Raw genomic sequence first — 26,657 nt, forward strand, 5'->3', positions numbered from 1 at the left:
GCTTATTTATTGAACATTTTATACCCACAGCAAAGTGCTGAGTGCTTAGCCAGACACAACAGGGGTCAAAATACTATGGCTGTACCTTAGGAAGCAAAGATAGAGCTGAGGACTAAGAATATCCATAGGATGTATTGATAACTGAACAGAGCTGTATACAAAGATATACACATATATGTGCATATATAAGAATTGTGATATATATATATAGGTATATGACATGAAGTAAAAAATGGTACTAGTGGTTATTTCTTGGTTTAGTGGTTATTTTCTGGTTAGGACATTATACTTTTTTCCCATTTTTATACTTGATGTATTTTTAGTATTTTCTATAATAATCACAACAGAAAAAGTAAATATATTTTTAATAGGGTTGAGGCAATAAGAAAATCATAACTGAAAGCATATTACATTACCAGGATGTAAATCATCATAGCTGAATTTGGTGGAAATAAAGCAAATACCTTACCTAAGTATAATCAATTACCACATACAAAACATTTCACAAACATGACAACATTTTTATCCTGCCAACATGTTTGAGATGTAGCATAGATCTTACTCTATTTTAAGGACGAAGATGGGGGGCGTATATGAGGGCTATAAATTTATTCAAGAAGATTACATATCTAGTAAATGATGAAATGTATGGCTATCTGGTCCAAGATTCTTTTTTTTCTGTACATGATCGTTCTCATTGACACTGACAGCTAAGCATTATATAAATTCAGAGGGAGTTTTCTCTTCCAGATGGAATGGTCCAAAAATGCTTCCCAGTGGGTCTGCACTCTGAAAGTGGAGATTTGTATAAGCAGAGAAGAGAGGGGAAGGCACGGCATGCAGGTGAGAAAGTGTAGAGTGTGTTTAAGGGATGCCCTATGGACACTTTGGACTGTAGTAGAAGCTTTAGTCCCTTGTTAAGGGACTCAAGAAAGTTCTGTTGGCATCAAAAATAGACCCACCCTAGAAGCAAACTGAACACCTGGGCCTTTCATGGGACTCTCCCTGCCCCAGTATTTCCTATTTTCCTTCTTCAGTCTTAGACTTTATGGATCTCCTTTAGGAGACCCTTACTTGACCCTTACTCTTTTCTGATGGGTACACAGAAAGTGGCTTGATGATCATAAACAAAAAGCTGTTTGAAAGTGAAAGGAGAGACAGGTGATTGATTAAAAGAGCAGTTCAATCGTTGAGGTGTGCAATCATATGGGCTGGATGTCAAATGAGTTCTCATGCAACTGTTTCTCTTCATTTTGTCTTAGATATTGTGTTCATCAAAAGATATAGTGGGCAAAGCCACATGTATAAACGGAATTAAATGTATAATAATAGGTTCAGCAAGTACAGCTAAAACAAGATAAAACTGCATTTCTTCAAGACTGGGATGATGGGGCTCTCCTATTTTGTAAGTAATTTATGAAAGTAAGCTTCAAGCTCCATAGTTAGTAAAGTTAAATTTTATAATCCAAAAAAAAGCTTTTCTTGACACATTCCTTGCCTATTATTTTGGTCAGAGTCAAGTGTTTGAAAGTCACAATAGAGCTTTTGATGATATATCTGTAGAGTACTGGGAAAGAGTGATACAGGTCATTAACAAGTTCTGTTCTCTTAGTTAGTTTCCCTCACGCCCACCCAACACACACACATAATCCTTCACATCAGCATTTTATACACAAAGCATAGTCTACCATCTTTTTGCTATTTTCTCATATAAAATATGTTCTACAGTTTTCTTCATTAGAATTTAGCACAAAGACCATAATAGAAGGGAATTAATGAAACCTATGAAAAATGCAAGATATAATGAACAGTTACTATAATCTCAGTAATTCTCACAGATTGAAGAAACACTATAAGGGACTAAGCGTGAACAACACATCTGACACATGCAGAAAAAAGTAAAAGAAAGGTATGTACTTTGTTCAACACGGTCTGGGTGAATTCTAGGACTAACATACTCTGCCCTTCTTAGCCCAAATCTCATTAGAGCATGAGACACCCCAGGGCAATTGAGCAAATAACTTTATTGGGAGCACTTAAGGTTTGCTTGGAAAAATATTTCCGTTGCCTAATACACAAATATAGACCGTGTTAAATTACCTAGAAGAAGCAAATCATTTAATCCTCATAGAACACCTGCCATGCCAAGCACTCGGTTAGCCTTAATTTTTTCTAACACTTTTTCTTAAAAGATCTTTTTCTTTTATTATTGGAAAGTATATATCTGTGCTTAGTAAATGAACAGCGTGCACAATTTTTTACCAAACACAGACACAGTGAGGTTTACGTAGAGGTAAAGAATAGAGGCAGGATACTATAAGAGCAGGAGTGGGGGAATGGGTGTGTTTAATACACAAGTTTCCCCAAATGTAGATATTATTTGGCTACAAATTTGTTCTAATCTTAGAATTGAAACAACCGCAAATGTATTCCTAAGAATCACTATAGATCTAAATATTCTCACAATGGTTTTACATCCTTCTTCTTCTAAACCTGTTTGCTGCATGTCTGCACCAGCATTCTCCAAATTGTAGCCCATTCATTAATAAATATTTCCATGAAAAAAACAGTTACCAAGTTAAAGATTAAAAAAATTAAAATTTTATATTACAAAAATTTTCACGGTGTTTAACTGTTAAAGTAGATTAAAACACTTCATTTCTCTCATGTGTCCCTTCCTTCCTTCTTTCCTCCTGTTCTTTGCTTCCTTCCTAGATGCTTCCTTCTTTGTACTTTGTTTTTTCTTTGTCCCTCCTCTTCCTGTCTTTCTTTCCTTCTCCCTGCCTCCTCGTCTCTTGGTTTCCTTGGATTATTTATAGAGACTACTCAGCTGTACGCCAACCTCCTTTGAAGGACCCCCTCAGAGGGGGCCACCCTATCTCTGTGACACTTGCCACTGGTCCATTCCAGCAAAGCCCTCTTCAGGTGGGCTCTCACGTTGCCTGCTGGGAGCCTAGAGGTCGCGCCTCCTCTGACCCATCTTTCTACTGCACAGGGAGTCACGGGACCCACCATCTTCTATACCATCCCAGGACTGCGGGAGGTGGGGTTTCTTTGAAACACACCGTGTTACAGCCCCTTCTCTCTCTGCAGTTGTTGGCCGATTCCTAAACAATTCCTGACATCACATTAAAATTCATATTAAAACATTATAAACATTCAAATTCACATTTGTGCCATGAAACTAGAAAGGACACTCTAAAAAAAGAAAGATTTCCTCTCTTTCAATAACCTTTAAAACATTTTTAAAAACCTAATTTCATGATTATTTATGAAACTGTTAGTCATGGAATTTTAAATACTGAAGAAACTGTGAAGATTACTGAATCTAATCTCATTTTTACAAATAAAGTGAATTCCAGTACCAATGATTTAAAAACAACTACTCAAAGTACTAAAACACCCCAAACCTAAAGAAAACAAAACATGATGAAGAGAAAGGAGATAAAGCTGAAAAGTGAAAACAAACAAACAAAAAACAAACCCAAACAACCAAGAAACCTCACTGCTACGTGGTGAGGAATTGAAATATTAATTGGATATGGACAAAATAAGATGAAGAGAATTCAAAAATTAATGGAACTCTGATAATTAAAATAACTATGGATTAGATTTCCTATTTGATTTTTCTTCATCTTTTTAGTTTTTCAATATATTTTTCTAGCTTAAAATTTTGTATCCAAGGTTCAGACTGTGGCCATATTCTCTAAACGAGCAGAATCTAGATTCTGGAAACAACCAACCTGGCACCTTAGTGCATCTTGACTAAGTCAGATAGTTACATGGGAGCTTCTATTGGCTGTTGGACGATTATAAAGAGAGTTGAAACTTTTGGGTTGAATGAATTAAAGTGATCTTCGTAAGGGCTTAAAAAGGACTGCAGATTCATATACATGCCAGTTTCCCCTGGGCCTTACTATTTACTCCTTAGAATTTCAAAAATAATCTATTTCCTTTGGGGTTTTATTTCCTCTGCCCAAGAATGTTTTTTGACAACTCATTTTGTAATGTGGATAACAAGGCTTAAGAATGATTTGTAGGCAGAAGAGCTTCAGGGAATTACTTTGTCCATAACTGAAAACCCTTTTTTCTTCTACTTCTACCCTTAAATCCCTTCATAGCTGCCAATGGCCTTTAACTGTCTGGGCCTTTCTCTGTTTCCTAGAGATAGCTCTAGTTGTGTTCCTAATTAAAACAGTTCTCCAGTCTCCTTGAGCATGGTCATACTGCATAACTAATCACTCACCTACTTCATTATTCAAAGCATCATTTTCATCCGGTGCTCCTTAGTTTGATTAAGACAATAGTATTGTGCATCATCTGTGAGTGGGGCAGTGGCTAGATAAGCGGGGAGAGGACCGAGATCTGTAAGAACCAGATATATCTGTCTTCTAGGATCTCAAAATCTGTGGCAGACTGATAATGTGACTGGGTAAATTAAATACAGAGCATTACGTGACTTGTTAGAAAAGAGGTAGAATGTGTAGGAGAAATTATGCCCAATATGAAATAATTAGGGAAGATTGAAGAAAGGAAGCAGAATTTTCTAGTTAAGCCTGAGATAACAAGTAGAATTTTGACAGGCACAGCTTGGTAGGTGGATGTGTTTTAATTCAGATTTAGAGAATATCATGTTAAAAACTTGAGGATGGAGATAAGCAAGTTCAGATGAGCAATCCCTTGTTCTAGAATGTTACATTCAATGGTGAATATGCTAGAGATGCAGTATAAAGGGATACTGCGGCCATATATCGGGATACAGATAAAAATGTTTACTGGCAATTTCTCAAGTCTAAGTCCTTGCTGCTCAGTGGAGGCCGAGGCTGGCAATACCGAGAGACAACTGTACAATCACTTATAGTCTTATATACAAATATATAATGTTTATTCACTTTCATTGAATTACAGAGTATTGCACTTATGCCAACTTTAATATATTTACATATTTTATAACCTAATTTTAATGAATATAATGTCACAGATGGGAGATTAGTTTAAAAAGATTTCTATAAGAAACTTACACTGAGAAGATAATAATTTAGGCATAGGGAATCCAATAAAATAGCTAGTTGACTAATTGAGTTTTTATCAGTGTCATTAAAAAGTTAATGAAGATTTAATCATATCTGACATGACATTGGCTAAGAAGCCTGAGATCAGTCAAGAAGACTGCTTGATAAACTTTAGGTTCTTTCCTCCACAGGATATTGGCCTACAATTCCCCTGGCTCTGTCAAGTCAAAGAATCTCCCATCCAGTCATCAAATCACATGATTATTTTCCTTGGACAGGCATGTGAAGTTCAGATTTGCAGAGTGGAATTCAAGGAATAACTCAAAGCACATTACTAGGGCACCACTTCTGATGTCTACATATCCAGAAGGGAAGATGACAACTAAACTCCATTTGACAGTGCTGGTGAGGCGGGGGCAGGATTAAACTTCTTAAATCATTTCTGGGCCTAAATTCAAAATTGGTTTGGCAACTGAGCTGGGATGATGAGTGGGCAATAACGGGAAGCAGAAAATGCAGAGACAAAGGAAATATGGTGGGAGGTGAAAAACCCAACATTGAATACATTAAACTATTGAACTTGGCAAACAAACAAAATGAGATTTTGGTAGTGGGAAGGCAGAGTCAATAGATACTGTTAGTTCCTTGAAAATCACAAAGGGCAGCAGTTGGTAGAAATTCCACATCTCTTCACCAATAACCCTCTTCAGGGTGCGCATGAAGAATTGTTTTAAACCATCATGGAAAAGAGATGAAAAACTGCCAGTCATTTCTAAGTGGCTACCTAGATGCTGTCTTAAAAATGAAGAGAGATGTGCAGGCAGACAATTATACAGTGTTTTTTTTTAACATCTTTATTGGAGTATAATTGCTTTACATTGTTGTGTTAGTTTCTGCTTTATAACAAAGTGAATCAGCCATACATATACATACATCCCCATATCACCTCCCTCTTGCATCCACCCTCCCTATCCCACCCCTCTAGCTGGTCACAAAGCACTGAGCTGATCTCCCTGTGCTATGTGGCTGCTTCCCACTAGCTAGCTATTTTACATTTGGTAGTGTATATATGCCAGTGCTACTCTCTCACTTTGTCCCTGCTTACCCTTCCCCTCCCTGTGTCCTCAAGTCCATTCTCTTTTGAAGGAACCACCATTTGACTGTGGAATCATGTAGGTGAGTAATAGGTGAGAATGGTAGATGGAAAACAGAGGACAGCCTGTTCCTGGTCCTGGCCAGCCCTCAATGGGCTGGTTTTCCAGTCTCTGACGACAGTTACTGCAAGAAGAGTGGCAGTTCAGAAAGCGTGGTCCCCTCTCAGTCTCCTGGAGGGAAGCCTACTGAGGACCAAACTCTGCTCTGTTATCTGCCATTAGGACAAGTACCCAAGAGAAACAAGAGGCACTACAGGAATGAATACCAGCTGCTCTTTTGAGATGAAAGGATACAGTCACTCTTCTTTCCCCTTTTCTATCCCTTTTCACATAATTTCAAGACCAACTATTTCTGAGAAAATTTTAAAAATAGACTAACCATGATATGTGTGGATAAGAATTTGGAGAAAATGGAACTTTCATACATCAGCCATCAAAATGTAAATGGTTGGACTTCCCTGGTGGCGCAGTGGTTAAGAATCCGCCTGCCAATGCAGGGGACATGGGTTCGAGCCCTGGTCGGGGAAGATCCCACCTGCTGTGGAGCCACGAAGCCCGTGAGCCACAACTACTGAGCTGGCGTGCCACAACTCCTGAAGCCCGCGAGCCTAGAGCCTGTGCTCTGCAACAAGAGAAGCCACCGCAATGAGAAGCCCACGCACTGCAAAGAAGAGTAGCCCCCGCTCACCACAACTAGAGGAAAGCCTGCACGCAGCAACGAAGACCCAACGCAGCCAAAAATAAATAAACAAACAAGCAAATAAATAAATAATTTAAAAAATGTAAATGGTCAACAACTTTGGAAAACAGTTTGCAGGATTTAAAAAAAAAACTTACACTTACCATATGATGGGCTTATTCCAATTCCAGGCATTTCTCCAAAAGAAAAGAAGGCATATTGCCATACAAATAGTCACATACAAGTGTCATAGTAGCTTTGTTTTTAATAGCTAAAAACAAGAATAATTCAAATTTCCATCCACCAGTGAATGGATAAACAAAATGTGGTATATCCAGGATGTAACGTACAACATGATAAATATAATTCACATGGCTGCACGTTATATATGAACATTGTTAAGAGAGTAAGTCCTAAGAGTTCTCATCACAAAAATCTTTTTTCTATCTCTCTAATTTGGTATTAATAGGAGATGATGGATGCTTGCTAAACGTACTGTGATCATCATTTCACGATGTACGTAAGTCAAGTTATTATGCTATGCACCTTAAATGTATACAGTGCTGTATGCCAATTATATCTCAATAAAACTGGAAGATACAAACATGGTATATCCATGCTATGGAGGATTATTCAGCAATGAGAAGGAAGGAACTATTGATGTTCACACATGGTTGAATCTCAAAATAATTATGCTGAATGCAAGAAGCTGGAGGCCAAAAGAGAATATGCTGTATGATTCCAGTGACGGAAGGCAGATCAGCAATTGCCTGAGAAGGGGTGAGGGGTGTGCAGAGAAAGATCACAGAAGGGCAAAAGGAAACTTACGGGGGTGACAGACACGTTTACTATTTTAATTGCGGTGTTTTCACAGCTGTACACATACTATAAAAAACGTGACACAGTATTCACTTTAAATACGTGCAATTTACTGTGTGTCAATGTTACCTCCATAAAGTGGTTCAAAAATGGCTGCCCCTGTTTTGCTGGTGCCAGAAAGCACATCCAGAATGATCCACCTCCAATCTGTTACCAGCCTTACCGAGCTGGCTTCTTTCTCTCGGATTCGTCTCATTCTAATTTCAATTCCACTACCATGAGATATTATCATAACATCAGATATCATTATTTCAGGCTGAAACTAGGAGGGAAAAAAAGGTCTACTTTCTGCCAAAGCCTATTAGCCTCTGAGTTCTTTCTCTAACTAACCTATGTACCATACCGCTGAGATGAAGGGCCTTGCAAACTGCAAATTTAACTGTCTCTTTCTCAACTAAAAGTCTGTACTGTCATCTCATAGTCTCCAGGAAAAAGTCCCCAGTTTACGTAAGGCATACCAGGCCCTGAGCTCCTTTACCACAAGACTCCTTTCCTCCACCCTTGCATATTTATACTACAGACACACAAACCCTTCAGGGTGCTCTGACCATGTCTGGACCTTTCTTACTGTTGTAGGGCTGCATGTGCGGATACTTTTGCCTGGAATCATCCATCTCCTATTTTCTCAGAGTAAATTCCTGAGTCTTCCAACTCAGCTTCTATTCATCTGATCACTCTTACAGTCAACTGTTCTTTTTCTCGGTACTGATATTGTCCCTTGAACATACACCTACAGTTGCACTTCTTCCCCTTATCTCCTGCATTTTAATCATGGGTTGGAGTGAGCTATTTGAGAAGGGTCTGCCATTTTTCATCACTTGATCCTTCGCACCAGTGCCTGGCCCTGAGATGTCAATGGATGTTTACTCAATTGAATTAATTGCTGAACATAGCTCAGGGCTTATGAATCCATTTAATTAGGCACTAACCACTCCTGTAAGTTCCACGGAAAAGCCTGGTTGACATTGTTACCCTCAACAATAAGAAGGGCACTTTATATTCTTGTGCTTATTTCCAGAAAATACATTAGCTGCCTCTCTTTCTTCTGAATATAATGTTAATTAGTCCAGGCAGCTTCCTAGGAAATCCATGGTGTTGCTTGAGTATAGGATGAGAAGGCTGCCTCAGTCTAGGTTAGAGGTCAGTACTTAGAAAATCTATTGAAAATCAAGTTGTTCTGAAAGTACATCTTTACAAGGAGTCCAGAGGCAGAGTATTTCAAGAAGTTTCCAAGGAAATATATTTCAGAGAAATGTAGTTCAATTCCATGAGAATCAGTGAAAGAGGGACGAGAACTTGAAGTGGCGAACATGGTCTTCAGGACTCTGTGATCCTCTTAACAGTGTTTTAAAAAAGATAATAATGGGATTCTTTTCTCTACCCTGCTCTTTTGTGCAATCAGAGGCATGCAGGTCTGATGTGTCTGATGAAAAATGTAAGAAAAAAAAGATAAACCAACCTCAAGGAACTCATTTCCTTGACTACAAAACCATTGGTGATGTCCAAACATTGGGAAGAAGTAGCAATGCTGGACTTCTATGCAAAAAAAACACTGACCTTAAAAATGCATACGGGGGCTTCCCTGGTGGCGCAGTGGTTGAGAGTCCGCCTGCCGATACAGGGGACACGGGTTCATGCCCCGGTCCGGGAAGATCCCACATGCTGCAGAGCGGCTGGGCCCGTGAGCCATGGCCGCTGAGCCTGCGCGTCCGGAGCCTGTGCTCCGCAATGGGAGAGGCCACAACAGTGGCCTGCGTACCGCAAAAAAAAAAGATGCATACGTACAAACTACAAATTTTTAAAAATCATTTTTAGTCTCTATATGGAGGATATTTACTGTTCACTACTCACAGAGAATTGAAACACTTTAAAAGTAGATTTAAAGTTTTATTCTCCTATGTCCTGAACATATATCAGACAACATCTATGGATAGGTTAAAGCAAATTGTGTATTTTGACTTGGAATTCTCCATACCCACTATCATTCTGTTCCACAAGGTAATTATATCCCCAAACTTCGTTTCATCAAGTTGTTAAGCTTCTGTAATACAATCTGTTTGTAAATTAGGGATTGCCTCTAAAAGATTTTCAGTAGTTATCTTTAAATATGACAAGATGTGAACATTTCCTACGCCTGCACCAGTATCCATTCCAACCTTCCCCCACTGCCCCATCCCACCACCCATGCTACCACAATGCGATTCAAGTGAGCCTACGATGGTCATCCAATAACTCTTGTCCTCCTGCTAACCTGGGATGCCCAAAATTGCATACCTCCTTTCCTAGCAGCAGAACCAAGACTGTCCCTCTAGTTCTATTTTTATTTATATATTCATAGCTATACTTAACTAGAAAGGGCCTGATTATGAGATGAAAAGAATTCATACAAATTGGCAGCGAATTGCATTCACCTTAATCTTTCATTTGCATTTAAGAAATAATAAAAGATAGTGAATGACAGAAATTTAGGTCCCAGAACTGAAGGAACCTTGCCTTTCTGGCCTGGTTTCTTCCCACCACGTGTCTTTGGTCTGAATCTTCTGACCTAACTGACCCTGGAGAGGAAGGGCAAGCAGTCAGCATGTCTTCAACCTTCAATGCTGGCGCCCTCTCTATCCTACAGTAGGGATTAGATTTCTTGGTTCAAACAGAGGAGAAGCTTCCAAACTTGTTAGTAAATAGAGTTACAATCTCAGCAAAAATAAAGATAAAGATAATTACACAGAATGCCTCTTGTTGTTGTTGTTGTTTTTTTGGTACCTAGACTTTCAGTCAAAAGAAATGAAAGCTATGAGGAGGTTTACAAATGCTCAAGAATTTCTTGCTAAATTCTTCCCTAGAGGTGGAAAGTCCATTTGATGGCAAGCAGAACCTATCTGCTTCATGTCATCTAGACATATTATTGCCAACTCTGAGTAACTATTTAACCACCTCCGAACGTTTATAATGCAATTTCTGGTGCATCATGAATATGAGGAAGGTAGTCAAAATGTTTACTTACATTTCTGTCAGGATAATTTTACTTTACCTAAAACATTGTTAAAAGCTGAAGACGGTTTGAATTCTTTTTCCTTTTACTAAATTCAGTAAGACCACGATACATATTCTGGACATTTCTGTAGGCACCTCATTCCCTAATCCCAAAAGAATTCAAAATCACAATAGGAATTCAAGAAGGGAATATTTTCATACCTATTCCCAGAATTTAAGAACAGTGAGTAAGGCTCTACAAAACATAATATTTAAATAAGACCTAATTTTCAGTACATCATTTATTTAGTTAGTTGAAAGTTAAAGTCCCCAAAAGTGACAAAGAAACTTCATTTTTCTCTCTCCATATAAATAAATGGCATCCAAGTAATCTCGGCCTTCTCAGTACACTGAAGATAGGTTTCTTATTTAGCAAAGCGCTAGAAAAACTTTTATGACCTAATTTCTTGGGATCGACATAGTCTCACTCTTTCATCTTCAGCATGATAATCTTCTGTTGTGTCTGTACAATTTACGAGTCTGCCCAGAGAAGGAAATGTCCTCCTCCAACTGGAGCGAAGTCCAAGGCAAAATTTTCCACCCCAGGACACTGTGGAGGCAGAAAACACCGGGCAGGGAATCATGGGGAGTCTCTTTTGAGACCGTTTTCCACAGTGTCACTGCAGTCTTGGCCTCAAAAGGTGGCTAGATGTTTAAAGATCGAGAATATTTTTGAGTTGGAGATCTGAAACATTCACTCATTATCTAAGAGGTGATAACATCTTCTGGTACTAAATGCCAGTGTCCAGACACTGCCCAGTACCCAGATTTGAAAGGAATTCAGAACATCACAAGGATCTGCCAATTACATTAGAGAGATGTCAAATACAAAAAGTAAATAAAGAAATAAACCCCCCCCCCAAAAAACAGATAGGCTTATCCTTGTGAAGAGTATGGAATTAATATTTAACAATAATATTATTGATAATAATCACTGTAGAATTACTATATAAGTGACAAAGGCAAAACTTTGTGAAGCAACTGAAGAGTGAAAAATTACATCCTCTTTCATCATTCATTTTTCCTCCTTTCACATAGATACTCAAGCTCCGGAAATCCTCTGTCCCAAACGCAACATCCTCCTTCAACCACTGCAATCACCACCCTGTCGTCTTCTTCTCTGGCCAGGATTCATTCTGAGAAAGCAGTCCAGGATCACCCTTCATAGTGGTGGGCTTTCTATATATATTTTTATATCAGTGTCAACTATAATACCTAATATAGTTAACTCCTTACATCCAATAGAAATTGGTATATTTATCTCTGTATACCTCCATACCAACTTGATACTATTTATTTCTGTATCTATAATGCTTTGCAGACTTTCTGGTACCAAGATGATTCTTGAGACATAGTTTTAGAATGAATGAGTAAATATATGAATGGCAACAGTAGAAAGATTGACTTTATCCACTGCTTTCAAAATTGTGTCTAGGTTATTTTATGGCTTTCATGCTGCTGTGTAGCATGGAAGGAGAGGCTGAGTCTAAACATATGGCTGAAGGCTAAAGAAAAAAGGGCAAACAATACAACCTTCCTTCTAAAGGAAGTCAAAGTCTATAGCACAGTATGTAACTGACTTTTCTACTCTGTCCTAAGAATTAGGAAGAAAATTATTTTCTCAGTAAATAAAAATGATCATGATATATGGAAAAGGAACGACTTACTTTAATTCTGTTACAAACTAATGACCGATTTCTAACTCTTGCTGGATTATGAGATTTCTACTCTCCTGGTTTATGTAAACATTGAGATAAGACACTGATCCCCGGCTCACGCATAAGACTTGTGCCTAAGTGTTGATTGTGACTGTATTTTAATAGGCAGTGCTTGAAGAATAAAGTTAATCAAAAAATGCACAAAACTTTTCTTTTTTGGCTACTGGTTTGAGTTTTAGAAGGAGCTTCTTATTTAAGTTTTTCAGATTTTGAGAAGATAAGTACTACCCCTACCACCAAGAAAAAAGTAGTTTATAAAATTTTCTCCTTCTGGGCTTCCCTGGTGACGCAGTGGTTGCGAGTCCGCCTGCCGATGCAGAGGACACGGGTTCGTGCCCCGGTCCGGGAAGATCCCACATGCCGCGGAGCAGCTAGGCCCGTGAGCCATGGCCGTTGAGCCTGCACGTTCGGAGCCTGTGCTCCGCAACAGGAGAGGCCACAACAGTGAGAGGCCCACATACTGCCAAAAAAAAAAAGAAATTTCTCCTTAATTTTCAACTATAGTAGAATTAATTTGATAGCTTTGGTGTGAAAACTATTTGTTTTTGCATCAAAGAGAAGGATACGCTTAGAAATATAAATACCAGATGATTATTTCCTAGCAAAATATACTATTCGGGGGCTTCCCTGGTGGCGCAGTGGTTGAGAGTCTGCCTGCCGATGCAGGGGACACGGGTTCGTGCCCTAGTCTGGGAAGATCCCACATGCCGCGCAGAGCGGCTGGGCCCGTGAGCCATGGCCGCTGAGCCTGCACGTCCGGAGCCTGTGCTCCGCAACAGGAGAGGCCACAACAGTGAGAGGCCCGCGTACCACAAAAAATATATATATATATATATACTAGTCGATGTATACATTCTGCTTACCAGTCATGTTATTTGTCCCATCTCCTGTTAGAAAAATCTTCAGCTGATGAGTAGCCTTCTTTATAGGGCTTGAAATCTGGGATGCATCTGACACTTGGATCCTACTTCAGTTTGGACAAACTACATTTCAGGTGCTTAACTGCCTCATGTAGCTAGTGGCTACGTACTGACAACAGAGGTCTAGTTTTTTCAAATTATAGACTAACAGATAGCTTTTGAAATTAAAAAAAAAAACAACAGAGGATCACTGAGTACTGAATGCAGAGAGCAGTAATCTTGTTGTTTCAGCAGCTCTTAATAAAAAGTCTATTCTAGAAGACAGTGACTGTACCTATTTCCCTGACAGACCTTCTCTCCAAAGGGCGACAAGCAGGTAGTCAACTGTATTTAATGATTTCTGCACATCTTCTCCCCCACCCCCCAGTGCTATGTGGTGCAGAGGATTTGCACTCCTCTCTCCTCTGTATAGTGTCTGTTCCTTGCAGTGCTAAAAAGGAATTGAATGATGCGGCTCAGTAAGATTTCAGAGTGGAGCACCCAGTCACAGACCTCTGTTCTGAGGATATACTTTGGAGGCAGACAACCCCGCCTAGGCAACGAGATGGCCCGACGGCTCCCACTCATTTCTCATGGGCACCCGATCAATAAGCAATCCACTGGTGTTCGTTGTTCCTATCTGAACACGTAAATAACACTGGGGTAGTCCAGCCTATCAGTCAGTGCCATCTTTGAAACGTCACATTTTTTATCAGGAAATCAGATTACTTTCCTCCTTGCTGAGATTATCTTTACGAGCATGGGTGGGCTGCTCAGTTTTGATTTGGGAGCACTTCCTCACTGGGTCGGCCTGGGAGAGGTCCTGCCAAAGGGACATTTGGGGACCCTAAGGGCCCTGGAGGAGGTAAGTCTAGAGATGGGTGACAGGCCAAAATGGATAAGATAGGGGCAAATTAACAGACATCTCAAATGTCCGGGATCTTATAACTGTAAATACCTGCCTTATTATTTATCTGCTTTTATTTCTCAAAGGAGAAAGAAATATGTGAGGTTTGTTTTGTAACATTTATGAGGCACAAGATTGAAAAAGTTGGATAAAAAGCAAATACACCGGTTCACATACACACACTCTGTGTCAGACATACCAAGATTTGTCTTTCTTAGAAAGTTAAGTGGAAGGTACTTCAAAAATCATCAAGCCTCACCTCTTGGCTTTACAACCAGGAAACTGAGGTCCAGGGAGGTCAGATGAATTTTCCAGAGCCACAAAACTAGTTAACGGCAGAGGCAAAGGTAGTTCCCTATCAGGTGTGGTGCTGACTGGAATGCAGGGTGAGGGGCAGTAGCTCAGGATTCAAGTCAACCCCCGAATGAAGTCAAAGTTGCAGATCTATAATCCCAGCTCAGTAGTTATAGACTTCGGATAGCGGCAGTGAGATGGTAGCGATCTACCATCACCTTCTGCCATTTTGCATTCTTTTATGTAGACAATGAAAGATATCAAGTCAATAATAGTGGTTTAAGCAAGTTCTAAAAATTGAATGAAATAAAACTAAGCGTTCGGTTCCAAAGTACCGACTTTGTGGTCAAGAGGACTTTTCATTTCTTTTTCTTAATCTTCTGAGTCCCTGGGATTGTTGCAGATGCCGTTTCTCATGCTCTAGATAACTAATAACCTTGAAAGAAAAAACATAATCCCTCCAAAGAGAAATGAGTATTTCCACTGCCTAGCCTCTTAAATCTTACTTGATGTTTTCTAAATGGAACTAAAAGAATTTCTCAAAGTTAAAGGATTGAGGGAGAAGAGTCATTTTATGTGGGATGAGATGTAGTAGTTTGGATGTATATAATCAGGGGGAATAAAAGAAGAGAAGCCAGACAGAAGAAAAAAAAAATCCTTGGGTGCTTTGTTTTGTAGTTTAGCTATTATCAAGCTTTCCAGACAGGGCAGAAATTCTAGAAGGTCAAGGAGGGCAATCACTTATTGATCCTAAGGGTAAAAGGGGTAATTTTCTCTGCTAAATGAGAGCTGTGCTCAGGAAGATGAGAAGATGAATGCAGTAACCAAGCAGTGACCACATTTAATAAGAATCTGTGCATCCCTCACTTCAATTTCAATACTTATATAGGAAGCGTCTGGGTTCATCCCTATGCATCCTTTTCCCTAGCTCCAAGGATTCAAGCAATCACTGAGAAGTACGACTGTTTTCCCTACGTGTCTATTTCTCACTCTCTCCTCTTACCACTTAGCCCAAGCTACCATCATGTCTTATCTGAAACACTTCAATTATTTTCCCCACTCTATTCTAAACATGGCATCTAAAGAGATCTTTTCAAACACACATTTAATCATGCCACTTCCCTGCTTAAAGCCTTTTAAAAACTTCTTGCCTCTTTTAAGATGAAAACACGTCCTTAACGAGGATATGGCTGTTCAGGTTGCTGCCCCACCACTCCACAGGGCTTTGCAAACTGCTCGCCCTATGGTTGTCTGTGCTCCGGTCCCTCTGGTGTCTCCATCCCCACAGAATTGTCCCAGATGATGCTTGCTTGGTCTGCAATTCTATCCATACCCCCAACCCCTGCCCACCCCACACCTGTACCTCTTTATCTCCCATTTCTCATTCAGTCTGTCTGGAACATCTAGACTAGTTCGGACTGCCTGCTGGTGTGGTTATATACCCACCAATATGCTCCTTCATTATACTTTTCAAAGACTGCCCTCATACACTTATTTGGGTAATTCTTTTTCATATCATTCTCTTCCACTAGACTACTTAGGGGTATGTAAGGGCCAGAACTATACTTGTCATACTCACCTCTGCATTTCCGATGCCTAACAATGCCTGGCCTGTGTAGGTGCACCAATAACGTTTGTTTAGTGGATGATAAATAACTACATGTATACATGCATAAATACATGAATGAAAGCAATGTGATTCTTATCTCTCCTCCCCTAAAATAGTTCTCAGTGTCCTAATGAATTTACAGGAGTCTCATGGCCTGAACGTGGAAGCTCTTGTCTATGCTTAACTTTCAGATTTGTCCACCATCTTCCTGGGACCTACACCTGAATATGGCTGGATGGTATAGTGTGAGCCACCTGACGTCAAAGCTGAGAGAGACATGCCATTTGCAGGCTAGACATGCATATCACCGGTGCCAATATACAGACCTATAAGGAAATCAACAAGGTAAATCCTTTTAGCTAGGGTTGAATAAGGAGCAAATGAATACAGAAATCTTTTGTTTCATAGATAATAATAATGTGGTACTATATTAAGTGTGTAGGCTCCAGAACCAGAAAGACCTGTCTTTAAAATGAAGATTATACAAATAGCGGCCATGTTTTTTGAAGAATAAAATGAAACAGAGTCTAAGAAGTGCTTATCATAGTACCAGGTGCAAAAATATGATTACTTCTTTCCTTTGTCTTCTCTTCCCTTACCTATGCACATGTCTGCATTGAGGCATTACACAGCTCAAAGCAATTTGCAAGTATTTCGGTATTCACTTGCAACTCTGCAAAGAGAGAAGTGAGTTTACTAAATTGGATCATGTGTTACTTACTCCAGGCATTGCATTTGACCTTATAATAAATTATTATTCACTGGATCATAACATCATAGGCAGTTCTGACACAAAAAACTCCTGAGAAATCTGCTGATTGAAATGTGATCTTGGTAATTATTCAGAATTGGCAAATATGAGAAACTGTCTATCTTTCTTCTCCTATAACTGTATATGGAGGTTTGACAGTGGCCGGAATTGAATTGTTGACTAGGAACTATCCTTGCCAACCTATGAACAACACAGCAAATGACTCAGAGGAACTGTGGGAATGTGCCTCGGCGTCCCGATCCTTCTCAGGAGCCAAGGTCAAGCCCTAGGCTTCCTATTAATTTTTTACATATAGGCTTATGGCGTGTTCTTAAGAACTTCTAGACTTGATAAACCTTTGCTGGAATTAAACATATTGTTTTTATATGTTTGTGTGTATTTTTAAGATTAAGAAGAACATGAAAACATTTTTTCTCTTTTAGCTGCAAATCAAAAGCAGAGAACAAATACTATGAAAAACAAATTTTAATTTTTTTTCCAAGAGAAAGTACCTTCTGTGTTTGCTGTGACTTCTTGTATAGTCTCCTAGATGAGGCAATTGCTTGGGCTATCATTTTACCCTAAAGGTCTACGGAGATTTTACATATTAAAAAAATATAAGAATTACAAGTAGGAAGATGAACAAGTTCATTAAAGAGTGGGTACTTCCTGATATGGGAGAAAAAGAACTGGAAAGAAGTTAAATTGGTGAATGTATTTGATTATGTTAGTAGTTTTCCTAAGGAGTGTAGAGATACATTTCTATGTTACTACTAAAAATTCCTAGCAAAGCCTCTAAGTTACTCAATTTAAACTAATTTTTCAATTAAACTTTGAATCCTAAAATTACAAATCCATTCTCTTCAAGCTATTCATTTAAATGTATACTTCTACTTCATACCAGCATTCTCCAAGCAAGGCTCTCTTTACCATACACTTGCCAACAAGGAATAGTTCGTGAACCATGCTTACAGTTCACTGGCTTTGAGTTTCCAGCCAAGTCTTATATAAGAAAACTTCAAAACTGATTTATTCTTTTTCAAAATAAAGTTGAACTCTGAACCTATATAGCGTGTTTAAAAAGTGATTAATATGAACTCTGAATCTATCTAGCATATCCAGGAAGTAGTTAATACTGTGTGTATGTGGTGGGACGTGTGTGTGGGGTTTACCCTGAGGACTTTAAAGACATTACTGGTGAAATATAAACTTTGATTCTTAAATATTTTTGACATGAAAAGTCAGATAAACAGATCTTAAAAAAACACAGTCTCTCTACTTAAGAGCTATTTTTAATTGTTACACATCTCAACAAGCATGCTATTTTTAAACTAGGAAGCTGGAAAAAAATTATTTTTAAATTGTCCTCTGTGAGTTTATTTTCCTCATAGCTGTTTCTCTTGGGTACATCTAAGTTTTGTGGGGGTTTTTAAAAATTATTTTTAGGTTCATATAGAAGACTACAGTAAGAGAGAATGGTAAAATATAGACTGAATAGACAGAATTTATGTTTATACACAGATGCACACTTTAACTCTGACATGGTGATGTATGGTAATGGTAAAATAATACATATAGGTGGGAAAAAATCAGAACTAGGCTGCTCAGTAGATAAAAGCTTATTTCTATGACAATATTTCATATTCACCATGTTTTTCAGGGAGCTATAAGAGAGAGACATAGGTTCCGGAACAATTTTCAAAATTGTTAGTAGAATTTCGTCCTCATCAGTGAATTATCATAATTTAGAGATTTAAGACAGTTTATACTGGAGTCTTTCACAAAAAAATGAACAGCTAATAGATGAAAGTGTCAGAAAATAGTTTTAGAACAGAGTACTACTTCTGTTTTACAAAGTATTTAAATATTTATTTTAAATACTATTGGTTCATTACTATTATGTTAAAAGATGGTAAAATAGTTCAGATTTAAGATGTTTCCCATCATAATGAAATATAAAGCAGTGTCACTAATATAAAGACTCACAAAGGCTTAAAGAAAGGGTTTCTAAACATATGATCAGTTGTCTTAAAAAATATGGTTAACATCTTGTATTTTGTTGGTATTCTTTTTTTCTGAGTTATTGTTTTCCAATAACATCATTGCAATAAGAGAAAGCCTAATGGGAAAGCAAATAATACATTCATTCAGATTAATTCAACAAATATGTTTAGCCATCTATCAGAATCTAGGTTGTATTCTAAACTCTAAGATTTTGCAATGAACACAAATGAAAAACGGTCTTGGTGTAGTTTCCGTTCTGTCAGAGGAAATAGGCAACAAAACAAACAAAACAAATGACACATAATACAGAAGTATGTGATATAGTTAATAAAATAGTAAGAACTTGGTTTTCAAACTCAGAGAGCACTGTAAAGATTTTGGCTATATTCAGAGTGAAATTGGAGAGCCACTGGAAAGTTTTAGATAGAGAACAGTGAGCAATGAAATTCCATGTCTGATGCTTCAGTTCAGAGGCAGGGACAGATCCGAGAGATATTATGAAGAAAAATTCAACAAAAGTTGGTTATTGGACATGAGGCATAATGGAGAGAAAACACTCATGTTTGTTATATTGATATTTATGAGTTAGTATAGGTTGCATTTAGGTAGCAATAAAGACTTAATTTTAGAAATTAACATTCTAGTTGACATTGTAGATGTTGTGAGTATGTTGGAACAGGGATGGAAAATATATTTTATCTTGCATGCCAACACAAGTTTATTAGTAATGGGGGCCTGGAACATATACTGAGCAGGAGTCTGAGACTAAATTAGAATTCAGAGGAAACATGTATCTTGTCCAATATCCCTAATAGCCATGGGTAAGTTTAAGTTCTGGTATGGCTGAAAATTTTCCTTATATACTGTTGTGAGCTAACCTGTGTTCAAGATGCTTAAGATTCATATGTTAAAATCCTAAACTGCAGTAACTCAAAATATGACTGTTTGGAGATAGTGTTTTCAAAGAAGTAATAAAGTTAAATGAGGTAAGAGGGGAGACCATGTGAAGACAGAGAGAGAAGACAGTCATCTACAAGCCAAGGAGAGAGGTCTCAAAAACACCCCAGTTTTGTTGACAGTTTGATCTCAGACTTCTAGCCTCCAGAGTTTGTGAGAAAATTAAGTTGTTTTTACCATCTGTAGTACATTGTTATGGCAGCCCTAGCAGACTAATACATAGACCAACCGTCTTGAAAATGAACTATAACTTTCATAAAATACCATGAAAAACTAGCCTACAGTTCTGAAAAATGAAAAAAAAATACAGACAGATTCTGGAAGAGTCAAAACTTGGAAGAAAGGACCAGGAAAGTGAAGTGGGTCTATCTGTCTATTATCTATCTATCTATCATCTATCTATCATCTATTTATCACCACTGTGGTATAATATGGAGTGGCAAAGACTTTGAACAAATCTGAATTATTCTAGCCTGAAGAAATAGATGACAGTGTCTAGGGCAACCAGAGCTGATGGAAATTGAAGAGCAAATTCCAGAAAGGAGAGAACCAGGGATTAGGATTCCTAAATTCTGTGTAGAACCCTGAACTATGCATGTGTAGGGCAGACTGCAGACTGCCTCACTAAAGTGGCTGGACGAAGAACTGACGTAAGATTTAAGGAAATTGGTTTCTAAATTAAAAAAAAAACAGTTAAATGATCATAACAGGATCTAGAGTCTTCACAATACAACTTTCACAATATCCAGGATACAGTGCAAGATTTCTCCATATAAAAAGAACCAAGGAAATGTGACCCATTCTCAAGAGAAAAGACCATCAGTGAAGGCTGACCCCTGGATAATTCACATGGCAAACTAGCAGACAAGGACTTTAGAGCACCTATTGTTAATCTGCTCCAGAAGGCAAAGAAATATATGGTCAAAATAAATAAAAACATAACTCTCAGCAGAGAAAGAGAAACTATATAAAAGCCAAGTGGAAAGCCTAGAGCTGAAAAATAAAATATCTAAAATTTAAAAATATTACTGAATGGACATTACAGTAAAATGGAGATGACAGAGGAAAGAGTAAGTCAATGTGATGAAAAATCAATAGAAATGATCCCATCTGAAGAAAGAAAAAGAAAAAAAATGAAAGGAATGAATACAACCTCAAGAATCTGTGGAACAATATCAAAAGGTATCATTGAAGCCTCAGAAGAATAAGAGAAAGAGGATGAGTCAGCAAAAGGATATTTGAAGATAACAGCCTACATTTTCCCCAAATTGGTGAAGGAAATCAATTTACAGATTTAAGAAGCTCAGAAAACCTCAAACAGGATAAAAATGGAGAAAACCATGCTAGGGTACATGATATTCAAATTTCTAAAAAGTAAAGAATAATAAGGCAATCTTAAAAGTTGCCTGAAAACAAAGGCACATTACATAGAGGGAAACAGCAATTAAAATTATTGCTGCCTTTTCATCAGAAATTATGGAGGCCAATAAAAAGCCTGAAAGAGAAAGGCAAAAACTGTCAATGCAGAAGTCTATAATCGGCAAAAACCTTCTTCAAGGATGAAGGAGAAACAAAGACATTTTCACATAAAAGAAAACCAGGAATATCAGTTGGTAAATATGCTAAAGAGAATTCTTCTGGTTGAAAGGAAATGATTCCACAGGAAAACTCAGATCGTCAGGAAGGAATGAAAAACATAAAAGGCAAATAGTCAGATAAAAAAACAAATTTGTTTCTGATGATTTAAACAATGTACATGCCAATATTTAAGGCAAAAATTAAAACACTGTCTTGTGAGGTTTGTAATGTATGGAATCTTTATGTAACTAGAGCATCAAGGTCAGTTGTATGGGGTAAATGAGCCTGTTCTGGGGCAAAGCTTCCACATTTTACATGAAATTATACAATATGAACTCTAAACAGATGGTGAAAAATTAAAGGCATTGTAGTAGACGTAAGAATGGCCCCCCAAAGATGTCCACATCCTCAGTCCCAGAACTTGTAAATATGTTATGTTCCACGGCAAGGACGATGGTTATTAAGATCGCTAATCAGCTAACCTTAAAATTGGGAAATTATCCGGGATTATCCAGGGGGGCCCAATGTAGTCAGAGGGTCTTTAAAAGATGAAAAGTGGGGGTAGAAGAGGAGGCCAGAGTGATGCTCATGGGGAGGACTAAACCTTTTGCTATTGCTGATCTTAGAGAGAGAAAAAGACGGTCATGAGCCACGGAATGTGGAAAGCCTCTAGAAGCTGGAAACGGCAAGGAAACTGAGTCTCAACTGGAGCTTCCAGAATGAATGAGGCTTGCCAATACTCAGTATTAGCCCATGAGACCTGTGTCAGATTTGACATATAGAACTGTACATAGACATCTGTGGTGTTTTGAGCTACTATACAAGCAGCAAGAGAAAACTAATAAAGGTATATATTGCGATTCTTAAAGCAGCCACTAAAACACAATGCAAGTATCTACCACGGATCTTAGGAGGAAAGAGGATTCCAGATACAAGCCATTCCTGGTAGAGAGAAAGCGGGTTCTGTTCTTGGCTTTGGGCTTGACAAGCTGAGCAATAAGGCTGTTATTTTCTCCTTCTCAAAGAAGTTGAATAATGTCACAGTATTAAGGCATTCAATCTTACGCATCATATTTATGGAGGCGTCCTCAAGCCCTGAGACAGTTATGACTATGTTTTCCAACACTTCTTTCTACCTGGAGTGGTTATTGGGTTGCTTAGTATGAAATTGATTAAAATAAATAAATATAAAAAGGCAGCTGAATCAACACTCTCCAGAACTGATAGCTGGAAGTCTCATCCTGAGGAGAGAGATTGCAAAACTATGTAAAGGGCAGATTTCTGCTATACTTTTATATAGGCCTAAATAGCTATTCATATCAGCATTTTTAAAAATCCTAAACTTACAACTAGATCATAGAGTACAGTAACTGAGGTTCATTCCAAAGCTCTGAATTATAAAGAAAAGTTTATGTTCTGTGAATTTTGTTTAAAAAAGAGATAATACATAACATTGTACATTTTCAGCCAATGATTCTCATATGAACTGATGATATTTTAAACAAAAAAAATGTTGCCACTTAAAATTCAACTATATGGAATGTTATTAGCATTATTTTTATATCTCTCCATTCTCCAGTATCCTTGGATAACAGACTTTCTTGCATATTCACTCATTGCCCTTTCCAAAATGGGTTGCCAAGATTTTCAGACACCCAAGACACACAGTCACCACACAGAAGCTAGATTACTGGCCTTATCTCAAAGCCAAGGCTGCTTATGTGTCCTGGGATATTGATTATTTTTCCTTAACAGAAAAAAGCTGCAAAACTCAAAACTCTGCCTCTGGAGCCAAAGACCCAGCCAGAGTTGTATTAGCAACTGGTGGTCCATGAAGAAATGATAAAACAGTAAACAGAAACAGAATGGAAAAACATGAGAAGGTACACAGGAAGGACAAAAAATAAAAAGGTTCAATACAACAATATCTCAGTTATATGTTAATAGCTGTTACAGCTTCCTGGCACCTAAACTGTAATCACACGATCAATGCTGTGTGTGTAATATTTTCAACAATGCTTGTTTGAACAGATAAAAGTCAATCTGTATAAGGAATAAAGATGGAAATTTATCAATATTATTAAAAGCATTTTATTTTATTAAAAATTCATTCTTTACTTAAAATAATTCAAAGCAAACTCATACAAAACAATTGTATTTTTGGTATGTTTGCCTAAATATTATTTAAGTAGTATCTCCCCTTCCCCACTCCCAAGGGAGCTGTCTACTGGTTTTGTCTCTCCTTGTAGAATTTACCAGTGTCATTAACATAGGGGGGCAATCAACAGAAATTACACACAAAGCTTTGTTACTTTCTTCTCACCAATGATCAAGTTACTGTGCCACACAAAATCCTTTAGAAGGACTACTAACAAGGTGTTATAAAAATGCATCGACTGGCAGAAAAAAACATTCGTTGAGCTCATATACCACATGCCGGCGCCATCACAGATGCTGACTGTAGCAAAAATAAAAGCACAGTTCTTGGCTTCAGGAGCTCACAGTCTTATGAAGGGGAAAGAAATGTAAAAAGGAAATTATAAAGTGGTAAATGTGCATGCTCCAGACATGGAAGAGGGAGTGCAAACCCAGCCTGAGAGAGCAAATGTGGGACCTTTCTGAAGCCGAGGCTTAACATCTTGAACAGGGAGTAGGATCTAGCCAGAGGTAATGGTTGTATTTCAAGGTAATAAAATAACAAGAAAGTTTACAGAGGTAACGTTCACAGATCACAGCACAGGAGAGGAAATAATAGCAATCTGGAATTGCTGAGCATACAGCAAAAGTCAGGAAGGGGTGAGAGATGAGTCTGGGCAGGAAGTCAGCACCCAGATATCATCTATCCTGTTGAGGAGACTGGGTTTTACTTTATGGGATCTACAAAGTAAGGGATAGAAAACCAGGTTACAGTTTTAAAATAACATAATAAAGCAGCATTATTCACAGTAGCCAAGAGGTGGAAACTGCCCAAATGTCCATCAATAGATTAATAGATAAACAGAATGTGGTATATACATACAGTGAAATATTATTCATACAATGTATATACAGTGTATATACACATACAGTGAAATACATGCAGGGATGAAATTTTGATACGTGCACAACATGGGTAAACTTGAAAATACTATGCAAGTGAAATAAGCCAGACACAAAAGGACAGAGAGTATATGATTCCACTTATATAAGGAATCTAGATTAGTCAAACTCATAGAGACAGAAAGCAGATGGTTGTTGCCAGGTGCAGGGGAGAGGGGTGAATGTGGACTTACTGCTTAATGGGTAAGAGTTTCAGTTTGGGAAGGTGAAAAAGCTTTGGAGATGGATGATGGTGATGGTTATACCACAATATGAATATACTTAAAAAATTAAAAATTTTACTGTGGGGAATGTTTACATATTAAAAATTCTGAAGTGTGGTGTGATTTTGGATGGAATGAGATTGGAGCCAAGGATGCAGGGAAACTGGGTGAGACACACTAGTCTAAGACTTCATTAAAGAGGGCAGGAGGAGTAAGGCTGGAAGGGAGGAAATAATTTGGGAAATAGTAGGGAATATAATGGGCAATAAGATGGGCAGGCTCTGGTGGTTTACAAGAACCTCAATGATCTACGCTCCAAAACTTACTGGTTCAAAACAACAATGTATATTCAATATTTCACAATTTTGTGCATGCCTTAGTCAGTTCAGGCTGTTCTAACAAAGTACTATAGACTGGTGGCTTAAACAAGAAACATTTACTTCTCACAGTTCTGGAGGCCAGAAAGCCTAAGATCAAGGTGCTACAGATTTGGTGTCTGGTGAGGGCCTGTCTTCTTGCTGTGTCCTCACATGGTAGTAAGAGGATTAGAGATGTCTCTGGGGTCTCTTGTATAAGGGCACTGATCCTTTTCATGAGGGCTCCATCCCCTTGACCTAATCACCTGCCAAACGCCCCACTTCCAAATATCATCATATTGGGGGTTAGGTGTCAACAGATGAATTTTAGGGGGACACAACATTCAGTCCATAACAGTGGAACAGGAATTTGGGCAGGACTCAGCTGGTTGATTCTTCTGTTTCACATGGCATCAATAGAAGTTACTCAGCAGTATCCAGCTAGAGGATGGTCTGGTGTGGGAGTGTAAAGAGGTCCAAGTTCACTTCTCTTGTAAGTCTTATCACTGGAGTGAAGGGTTGGAAGGCTGGGCTCAGGTGCGACAATCAGCAAGAGTGTGTACCCACGGCCTCTCCGGTGTGATGGCCTTTTTAGGACAGTCAGACTTCTCACACGGCACTTCAGCGCTGCCAGACAGCGTAAGTGGAAGCTGCAAGACTTCTTACAACCAAGCCTTGGATGTTACAGAAAGTCACTTCTCTTGCATTCTATTGGTTCAGGCAGGTAGCCAAGGCAGGCTCTGATCGAGGAAAAGGGTAATTAGATGGCATCTCTCAATTGAAGCCATCTTTAATCTACCACATCAAACTTTGGGAGGTGATGCATATAAAATAATCAAGGATGAGTCTCAGATTTCTAGCATAAGTAACTGGGAAGGCCTTATACTTGAACAGAGACAACAGAAGAAAGCCAGGCTTAAAGGGGAAGATAATGAGTTCATCTCTGGGAAACAGCAGTTTGAGAAAATAATAAAGATTATATGGATTTATGTATTTAAACCATGATTAAATTTCACAGATTTTAGGAAAGCCATGAGCCTTAGGATTGCTGATCCCTTTACAACCTATTCTTTGTCATTTTCTCTAATCTCAGCTCCTGCCACTCCTCTAATTTATGATCATTTATTTAGCACTCCTATGTCCTAAGCACTATTCCAAGCACTAGACTTTCACTGATAATGAAGTCAGACAAGATAACAGATATAGGTGAAGAAAGACAGATAAAAACAATTAAACACACAAATAAACAGAATCTTTTCGGGCTGTGATAAAGGCCATTGTAACAACATTGTGATGTAAAGGGAATGCCTGGGAATAAAGGGTGAAGGAAGAGGACAGTGATTAGGTGGGTATTCTGGGTGTTTGCTGGGAAGGTGATAATATGAACTGAGACCTGATACAGAAGCCATCCATGAGTGCCAGGCAGAGTGAAAGGCCAAAGCAGGGGCCACAGGGTGGGAATGAGGGCAGAAAGAATGAAGGGATTCTTTACAACTCCTTGAGGAAAACATAGGCAGAACACTCTTTG

At 38.3% G+C, this 26,657-nt stretch overlaps 1 protein-coding gene across 2 annotated transcripts in view; it reads right to left on the reverse strand.

Moving 5' to 3' along the window:
- Window positions 1–26,657, reverse strand: part of TRPC4 (transient receptor potential cation channel subfamily C member 4) — a 161,365-nt gene that overhangs the window by 52,020 nt on the left and 82,688 nt on the right. The gene's annotated exons all lie outside the window — the stretch shown is intronic.

This window comes from Globicephala melas, chromosome 18 (assembly GCF_963455315.2).
Source record: "Globicephala melas chromosome 18, mGloMel1.2, whole genome shotgun sequence".
Taxonomy (NCBI): Eukaryota; Metazoa; Chordata; class Mammalia; order Artiodactyla; family Delphinidae; genus Globicephala; species Globicephala melas.